We start from the raw sequence: 9,740 nt of genomic DNA on the forward strand, positions 1-9,740 counted from the left end.
GGTGCCGTAGTTTCGGTGCTTCATCGGTCGGGCCGTGAAGACGTACGACTACATCAACCGCGTTGTGCTAATGCTTTCACTTTCGGTCTACGAGGGTACATAGACAACACTCTCCTCTCTCGTTGCTATGCATCACCATGATCCTGCGTGTGCCTAGGAATTTTTTTGAAATTACTACGTTCCCCAACAGTGGCATCCGAGCCTAGGTTTTATGCGTTGATGTTGTGCACGAGTAGAACACAAGTGAGTTGTGGGCGATATAAGTCATACTGCTTACCAGCATGTCATACTTTGGTTTGGCGGTACTGTTGGATGAAGCGGCCCGGACTGACATTACGCGTACGCTTACGCGAGACTGGTTCTACCGACGTGCTTTGCACACAGGTGGCTGGCGGGTGTCAGTTTCTCCAACTTTAGTTGAACCAAGTGTGGCTACGCCTGATCCTTGCGAAGGTTAAAACAGCACCAACTTGACAAACTATCATTGTGGTTTTGATGCGTAGGTAAGAACGTTTCTTGCTAAGCCCGTAGCAGCCACGTAAAACTTGCAACAACAAAGTAGAGGACGTCTAACTTGTTTTTGCAAGGCATGTTGTGATGTGATATGGTCAAGACATGATGCTAAATTTTATTGTATGAGATGATCATGTTTTGTAACCGAGTTATCGGCAACTGGCAGGAGCCATATGGTTGTCGCTTTATTGTATGCAATGCAATCGCGCTGTAATGCTTTACTTTATCACTAAGTGGTAGCGATAGTCGTGGAAGCATAAGATTAGCGAGACGACAACGATGCTACGATGGAGATCAAGGTGTCGCGCCGGTGACGATGGTGATCATGACGGTACTTCAGAGATGGAGATCACAAGTACAAGATGATGATGGCCATATCATATCACTTATATTGATTGCATGTGATGTTTATCGTTTATGCATCTTATCTTGCTTTGATTGACGGTAGCATTATAAGATGATCCCTCACTAAATTATCAAAGTATAAGTGTTCTCCCTGAGTATGCACCGTTGCGAAAGTTCTTCGTGCTGAGACACCACGTGATGATCGGGTGTGATAGGCTCTACGTTCAAATACAATGGGTGCAAAACAGTTGCACACGCGGAATACTCAGGTTAAACTTGATGAGCCTAGCATATAACAGATATGGCCTCGGAACACGGAGACCGAAAGGTCGAGCGTGAATCATATAGTAGATATGATCAACATATTGATGTTCACCATTGATACTACTCCATCTCACGTGATGATCGGACATGGTTTAGTTGATTTGGATCACGTGATCACTTAGAGGATTAGAGGGATATCTTTCTAAGTGGGAGTTCTTAAGTAATATGATTAATTGAACTTAAATTTATCATGAACTTAGTACCTGATAGTATCTTGCTTGTCTATGTTTAATTGTAGATAGATGGCTCGTGATGTTGTTCTGTTGAATTTTAATGCGTTCCTTGAGAAAGCAAAGTTGAAAGATGATGGTAGCAATTACACGGACTGGGTCCGTAACTTGAGGATTACTCTCATTGCTGCACAGAAGAATTACGTCCTGGAAGCACCGCTAAGTGCCAAGCCTGCTGCAGGAGCAACACCAGATGTTATGAACGTCTGGCAGAGCAAAGCTGATGACTACTCGATAGTTCAGTGTGCCATGCTTTACGGCTTAGAACCGGGTCTTCAACGACGTTTTGAACATCATGGAGCATATGAGATGTTCCAGGAGTTGAATTTAATATTTCAAGCAAATGCCCGGATTGAGAGATATGAAGTCTCCAATAAGTTCGATAGCTGCAAGATGGAGGAGAATAGTTCTGTCAGTGAACATATACTCAAAATGTCTGGGTATCATAATCACTTGACTCAACTGGGGGTTAATCTTCCTATTGATTGTGTCATTGACAGAGTTCTTCAATCACTGCCACCAAGCTACAAAAGCTTCATGATGAACTATAATATGCAAGGGATGAATAAGACTATTCCCGAGCTCTTCGCGATGCTAAAAGCCGCGGAGGTAGAAATCAAGAAGGAGAATCGAGTGTTGATGGTCAATAAGACCACCAGTTTCAAGAAAAAGGGCAAAGGGAAGAAGAAAGGGAACTTCAAGAAGAACAGCAAACAAGTTGCTGCTCAGGAGAAGAAACCCAAGTCTGGACCTAAGCCTGAGACTGAGTGCTTCTACTACAAGCAGACTGGTCACTGGAAGCGGAACTGCCCCAAGTATTTGGCGGATAAGAAGGATGGCAAAGTGAACAAAGGTATATGTGATATACATGTTATTGATATGTACCTTACTAATGCTCGCAGTAGCACCTGGGTATTTGATACTGGTTCTGTTGCTAACATTTGCAACTCGAAACAGGGGCTACGAATTAAGCGAAGATTGGCTAAGGACGAGGTGACGATGCGCGTGTGAAATGGTTCCAAAGTCGATGTGATCGCGGTCGGCACGCTACCTCTACATCTACCTTCGGGATTAGTATTAGACCTAAATAATTGTTATTTGGTGCCAGCGTTGAGCATGAACATTATATCTGGATCTTTTTTGATGCAAGACGGTTATTCATTTAAATCAGAGAATAATGGTTATTCTATTTATATGAGTAATATCTTTTATGGTCATGCACCCTTGAAGAGTGGTCTATTTTTAATGAATCTCGATAGTAGTGATACACATATTCATAATGTTGAAATCAAAAGATGCAGAGTTGATAATGATAGTGCAACTTATTTGTGGCACTGCCGTTTAGGTCATATCGGTGTAAAGCGCATGAAGAAACTCCATACTGATGGACTTTTGGAACCACTTGATTATGAATCACTTGGTACTTGCAAACCGTGCCTCATGGGCAAGATGACTAAAACGCCATTCTCCGGTACTATGGAGAGAGCAACAGATTTTTTGGAAATCATACATACTGATGTATGTGGTCCGATGAATATTGAGGCTCTTGGCGGATATCGTTATTTTCTCACCTTCACAGATGACTTAAGCAGATATGGATATATCTACTTAATGAAACATAAGTCTGAAACGTTTGAAAAGTTCAAAGAATTTCAGAGTGAAGTTGAAAATCATTGTAACAAGAAAATAAAGTTTCTACGATCTGATCGTGGAGGAGAATATTTGAGTTATGAGTTTGGTGTACATTTGAAACAATGCGGAATAGTTTCGCAACTCACGCCACCCGGAACACCACAGCGTAATGGTGTGCCCGAACGTCGTAATCGTACTTTATTAGATATGGTGCGATCTATGATGTCTCTTACTGATTTACCACTATCATTTTGGGGTTATGCTTTAGAGACGGCTGCATTCACGTTAAATAGGACACCATCAAAATCCGTTGAGACGACGCCTTATGAATTGTGGTTTGGCAAGAAACCAAAGTTGTCGTTTCTGAAAGTTTGGGGCTGCGATGCTTATGTGAAAAAGCTTCAACCTGATAAGCTCGAACCCAAATCGGAGAAATGTGTCTTCATAGGATACCCAAAGGAGACTGTTGGGAACACCTTCTATCACAGATCCGAAGGCAAGACTTTTGTTGCTAAATTCGGAGTTTTTCTAGAGAAGGAGTTTCTCTCGAAAGAAGTGAGTGGGAGAAAAGTAGAACTTGATGAGGTAACTGTACCTGCTCCCTTATTGGAAAGTGGTTCATCACAGAAAATGGTTTCTACGACACCTACACCAATTAGTGAGGAAGCTAATGATAATGATCATGAAACTTCACATCAAGTTACTACCGAACCGCGTAGATCAACCAGAGTAAGATCCGACCAGAGTGGTACGGTAATCCTGTTCTGCAAGTCATGCTACTAGATCATGATGAACCTACGAACTATGAAGAAGCGATGGTGAGCCCAGATTCCGCAAAATGGCTAGAAGCCATGAAATCTAAGATTGGATCCATGTATGAGAACAAAGTATGGACTTTGGTTGACTTTCCTGTTGATCGGCAAGCAATTGAGAATAAATGGATCTTCAAGAAGAAGACTGACGCTAACGGTAATGTTACTGTCTACAAAGCTCGACTTGTTGCGAAAGGTTTTCGACAAGTTCAAGGGATTGACTACGATGAGACCTTCTCACCCATAGCGATGCTTAAGTCTGTCCGAATCATGTTTGCAATTGCCGCATTTTATGATTATGAAATTTGGCAGATGGATGTCAAAACTGCATTCCAGAATGGATTTCTGGAAGAAGAGTTGTATATGATGCAACCAGAAGGTTTTGTCGATCCAAAGGGAGCTAACAAAGTGTGCAAGCTCCAGTGATCCATTTATGGACTGGTGCAAGCCTTTCGGAGTTGGAATAAACGCTTTGATAGTGTGATCAAAGCATTTGGTTTTATACAGACTTTTGGAGAAGCCTATATTTACAAGAAAGTGAGTGGGAGCTCTGTAGCATTTCTGATATTATATGTGGATGACATATTATTGATTGGAAATAATATAGAATTTCTGGATAGCATAAAGGGATACTTGAATAAGAGTTTTTCAATGAAAGACCTCGGTGAAGCTGCTTACATATTGGGCATTAAGATCTATAGAGATAGATCAAGATGCTTAATTGGACTTTCACAAAGCACATACATTGACAAAGTTTTGAAGAAGTTCAAAATGGATCAAGCAAAGAAAGGGTTCTTGCCTGTGTTACAAGGTCTGAAGTTGAGTAAGACTCAATGTCCAACCACTGCAGAAGATAGAGAGAAAATGAAAGATGTTCCCTATGCTTCAGCCATAGGCTCTATCATGTATGCAATGCTGTGTACCAGACCTGATGTGTGCCTTGCTATAAGTCTAGCAGGGAGGTACCAAAGTAATCCAGGAGTGGATCACTGGACAGCGGTCAAGAACATCCTGAAGTACCTGAAAAGAACTAAGGATATGTTTCTCGTATATGGAGGTGACAAAGAGCTCATCGTAAATGGTTACATTGATGCAAGCTTTGACACTGATCCGGACGATTCTAAATCGCAAACCGGATACGTGTTTACATTAAACGGTGGAGCTGTTAGTTGGTGGAGTTCTAAACAAAGCGTCGTGGCGGGATCCATATGTGAAGCGGAGTACATAGCTGCTTCGGAAGCAGCAAATGAAGGAGTCTGGATGAAGGAGTTCATATCCGATCTAGGTGTCATACCTAGTGCATCGGGTCCAATGAAAATCTTTTGTGACAATACTGGTGCAATTGCCTTGGCAAAGGAATCCAGATTTCACAAGAGAACCAAGCACATCAAGAGACGCTTCAATTCCATTCGGGATTTAGTCCAAGTGGGAGACGTAGAAATTTGCAAGATACATACGGATCTGAATGTTGCAGACCTGCTGACTAAGCCTCTTCCACGAGCAAAACATGATCAGCACCAAGGCTCCATGGGTGTTAGAATCATTACTGTGTAATCTAGATTATTGACTCTAGTGCAAGTAGGAGACTGAAGGAAATATTCCCTTGAGGCAATAATAAAGTTATTATTTATTTCCTTGTATCATGATAAATGTTTATTATTCATGCTAGAATTGTATTAACCGGAAACATAATACATGTGTGAATACATAGACAAACAGAGTGTCACTAGTATGCCTCTACTTGACTAGCTCGTTGATCAAAGATGGTTATGTTTCCTAACCGTAGACATGAGTTGTCATTTGATTAACAGGATCACATCATTAGGAGAATTATGTGAGTGACTTGACCCATTCCGTTAGCATAGCACTTGATCGTTTAGTTTGTTGCTATTGCTTTCTTCATGACTTATACATGTTCCTATGACTATGAGATTATGCAACTCCCGTTTACCGGAGGAACACTTTGTGTGCTACCAAAAGTCACAACGTAACTGGGTGATTATAAAGGTGCTCTACAGGTGTCTCCGAAGGTACTTGTTGGGTTGGCGTATTTCGAGATTAGGATTTGTCACTCCGATTGTCGGAGAGGTATCTCTGGGCCCTCTCGGTAATGCACATCACTTAAGCCTTGCAAGCATTGCAGCTAATGAGTTAGTTGTGGGATGATGTATTACAGAACGAGTAAAGAGACTTGCCGGTAACGAGATTGAACTAGGTATTAAGATACCGACGATCGAATCTCGGGCAAGTAACATACCGATGACAAAGGGAACAACGTATGTTGTTATGCGGTCTGACCGATAAAGATCTTCGTAGAATATGTAGGAGCCAATATGAGCATCCAGGTTCCGCTATTGGTTATTGACCGGAGACGTGTCTCGGTCATGTCTACATTGTTCTCGAACCCGTAGGGTCCGCACGCTTAACGTTACGATGACAGTTTCATTTTGAGTTTATATGTTTTGATGTACCGAAGGTTGTTTGGAGTCCCGGATGTGATCACAGACATGACGAGGAGTCTCGAAATGGTCGATACATAAAGATTGATATATTGGAAGCCTATGTTTGGACATCGGAAGTGTTCCGGGAGAAATCGGCATTTTACCGGAGTACCGGGAGGTTACCGGAACCCCCCGATAACCTAATGAGCCTTAATGGGCCTAGTGGAGGAAGTAGAGAGGAGGCCAAAGGGGCAGCCGCGCGCCCCTCCCCCCCAAGTCCAAATTGGACAAGGAGGGGGGCGGCACCCCCCCTTTCCTTTCCCCTCTTTCTCTCCTCCCCCAAGTCCTAGTCCAACATGGAAAAGGGGGGAGTCCTATTCCCGGTGGGAGTAGGACTCCTCCTGGCGCGCCCCTTGCCTGGCCGCACCTCCTCCCCCTTGCTCCTTTATATACGGGGGCAGGGGGGCACCCCATAGACACAACAATTGATCATTGATCTCTTAGACGTGTGCGGTGCCCCCCTCCACCATAATCCTCGATAATATTGTAGCGGTGCTTAGGCAAAGCCCTGCGACGGTAGAACATCAAGATCGTCACCACGCCGTCGTGCTGACGGAACTCTTCCCCGACATTCTGCTGGATCGGAGTCCGGGGATCGTCATCGAGCTGAACGTGTGCTAGAACTCGGAGGTGTCGTAGTTTCGGTGCTTGATCGGTCGGGTCGTGAAGACGTACGACTACATCAACCGCGTTGTGCTAACGCTTCCACTTTCGTTCTATGAGGGTACGTAGACAACACTCTCCTCTCTCGTTGCTATGCATCACCATGATCTTGCATGTGCGTAGGAATTTTTTTGAAATTACTATGTTCCCCAACACCTTGCACGCGCTCGTGTCATCGGTCCACGTGGTGTCTTGGGAGAGGAAGATAGGTCCATGGGGATGACCGTAGGATGCTCCGCATCATCTCCCCCCCCCCTTGGGAAGGATCCGACCTCGGATCGAAAACCTCATCACCATGGTAGGGCGAGAGATCTTTGACGTTGAATATGTCTCTCACGGAGTACTTGTCGCGCGGGATGTCGATCTTGTAGGTGTTGTTGTTGTAGCGTGCTAGCACCTTGAAGGGTCCGTGGGCTCGAGGTAGAAGCTTGGACTTGCGTTCGTTGGGGAAGAGGTCCTTGCGAAGGTGTAGCCACACATGATCTCTGGTGTTGAATATCATGGGTTTCTTGTTAGTGTTGATCTTGGTCGCGAGGCGTTGTACTTGACGCTCGATGGTGTGCCTTGTATCTTCATGCACCTTCCTGAGATAGCTCGCTCGTGCACTCGCGTCCATGTTGATGCGCTCTTGTAGTGGTAGAGGAAGAATGTCCAATGGTGACAACGGGTTGAAGCCATATACGACCTCGAAGGGGGACTTGCCGGTAGTCGAATATCTTTGCGCGGTTGTAGGCATACTCACCGATGGGTAGACACTCCTCCCACTCCTTGATTTCTTCTTGATCAAGATGCGTAGTAGAGTGGAGAGTGTCCGGTTCATCACTTCCGTTTGGCCGTTGGTTTGTGGATGGTATGCCGTGGAGAAAAGTAGCTTGATTTCGAGCTTGGTGCATAAGGTCTCCAAAAGTAACTCAAGAACCTGACATCGCGATCTGAGACAATCGTCTTTGGCACTCCATGTAGGCGCAAGATTTCCCTACAAAAGAGATTGGCAACATGTGAAGCATCGTCTATCTTGTTGCAAGGAATGAAATGAGCCATTTTAGAGAATCGGTCCACAACAACAAACATGGAATCCTTTCCATTTCTAGTCAAGCACAAAATCCATGCCAATATCTTCCCATGGGTGGTATGGAATTGGAAGGGGTGTATATAGACCATGAGATTGAGCTTCAGACTTAGCTTTGCGACATGTAGAACATCGAGTGGTGAAGTGTGAGACGTCGCAGAACATCTTGGGCCAAAAGTAGTTCTTGGAGAGCGTAGCAAATGTCTTGTCGCGTACAAAGTGTCCCATTAGTCCTTCTCCATGAGATTCTTGCAAAAATAACAAATGAAGAGAAGACTTGGGGATGCAAAGTTTGTTAGCTCTCATAAGATAATCATCCTTGATGTAATAGCAATCTCAAGATGTATGCGTCAAACACTTGGCATAAGGAATAGCAAAAGTAGGATCATGCGCATACAAGTCTTTTATGTGCTCAAAGCCAATGACAATTAATTCAAGTTGAGTAACTGTTTAAGAGAAAGTTTTCCAAAAATTAGGGTGAGAAAATTTCATTTGTTTTATTTGGTAACAAAGCTTAAATTGGACTTTTATAATTTGGAGGATTTAACTTGATCTAATGCGAACTTAAATTTAACTTGAGTTTTGTTCTTCTCTTAGAGTTGGGTTTTGTTTTTCTCCCTTCAGCATATTAAATTATGCGCATTTGTATTTTGTAACTTCTGTTGAATTTGTTAGCTTCTATTCCTTTTCTAGATTTTCCTAAGAAGGAAAATATATTTAATTTCTTTTCCCAAACTCTGGGCAATATTCGATGCCCAATCTACCTTCTCTATTTTTCCTTGTGTTTCTTATTCCTCTCACCCGAATGGACCCAGCACATCTCTTTTCTTTCTTTCTCCATCTCTCTTGGACCGTAGCCCAACAACCCCTCTCTCTATTTTTTTCCCTCTTCCCTCCTTCCTCATGGGTCTGGCCGATCTGGCCCATCTTACCCAGCAGAGCGACCTCTCTTCTCCTCCCTCTCTGTACGCTCACAATCCTACAGAAAGGAAACGTCAACAGCCATGATTCCTCCTCTCCTTTTATTTCCCATAAACCCATTGGTTTCCAAAACTGAAAGGCCTTATCGTGCGCCTCCACCTCTTCTTCCACCTCCATCACTTCATCTCCTTCTTTCACCCACGCTTACATGCGCACCCAATACAGAGAAGAGAAAACCTACAGCCACCATGCACCCCTCCTCTAACTTCCTTAGTACTTCATGGTTTCCAAATCCGTGAGTGATTGGACGAGCGCCCCGATCTCCTCTCTCATTCCTCTCAGCCCTCCTGCCTTATCCCTTCTTTGTCTTGCCAAGAACCCTTCTCAAACTGCTGCTGCTCCATGGACACGAGAGCTCGTTCCTGGTGACTCACAACACCTCCATCCAAATCCTTGCGCTCGAAGGTCCTCCTCCATGTCATGGTTCCATTCAGAGAAGAAAGAACGCGTTCCGTCAACCACACGCGAAGAATTTCACATGTGCGTGTACACTGTTCGGCAAGTTCACCACACCGTTACGTCCAACTCGGTGAGCCTCTATCCAATTCCTCATGCACACCTTCTCAACAACACCCGTAGTATCTCATAGACATTATGTTTTAACCTATCTATCTCGTTGGCCGCGCTTGTCCAAAACATATTTTGTTTTGATGGTATCGGCTTGTCCCTT

Source organism: Triticum urartu, chromosome 3, assembly GCF_003073215.2.
Source record: "Triticum urartu cultivar G1812 chromosome 3, Tu2.1, whole genome shotgun sequence".
NCBI lineage: Eukaryota > Viridiplantae > Streptophyta > Magnoliopsida > Poales > Poaceae > Triticum > Triticum urartu.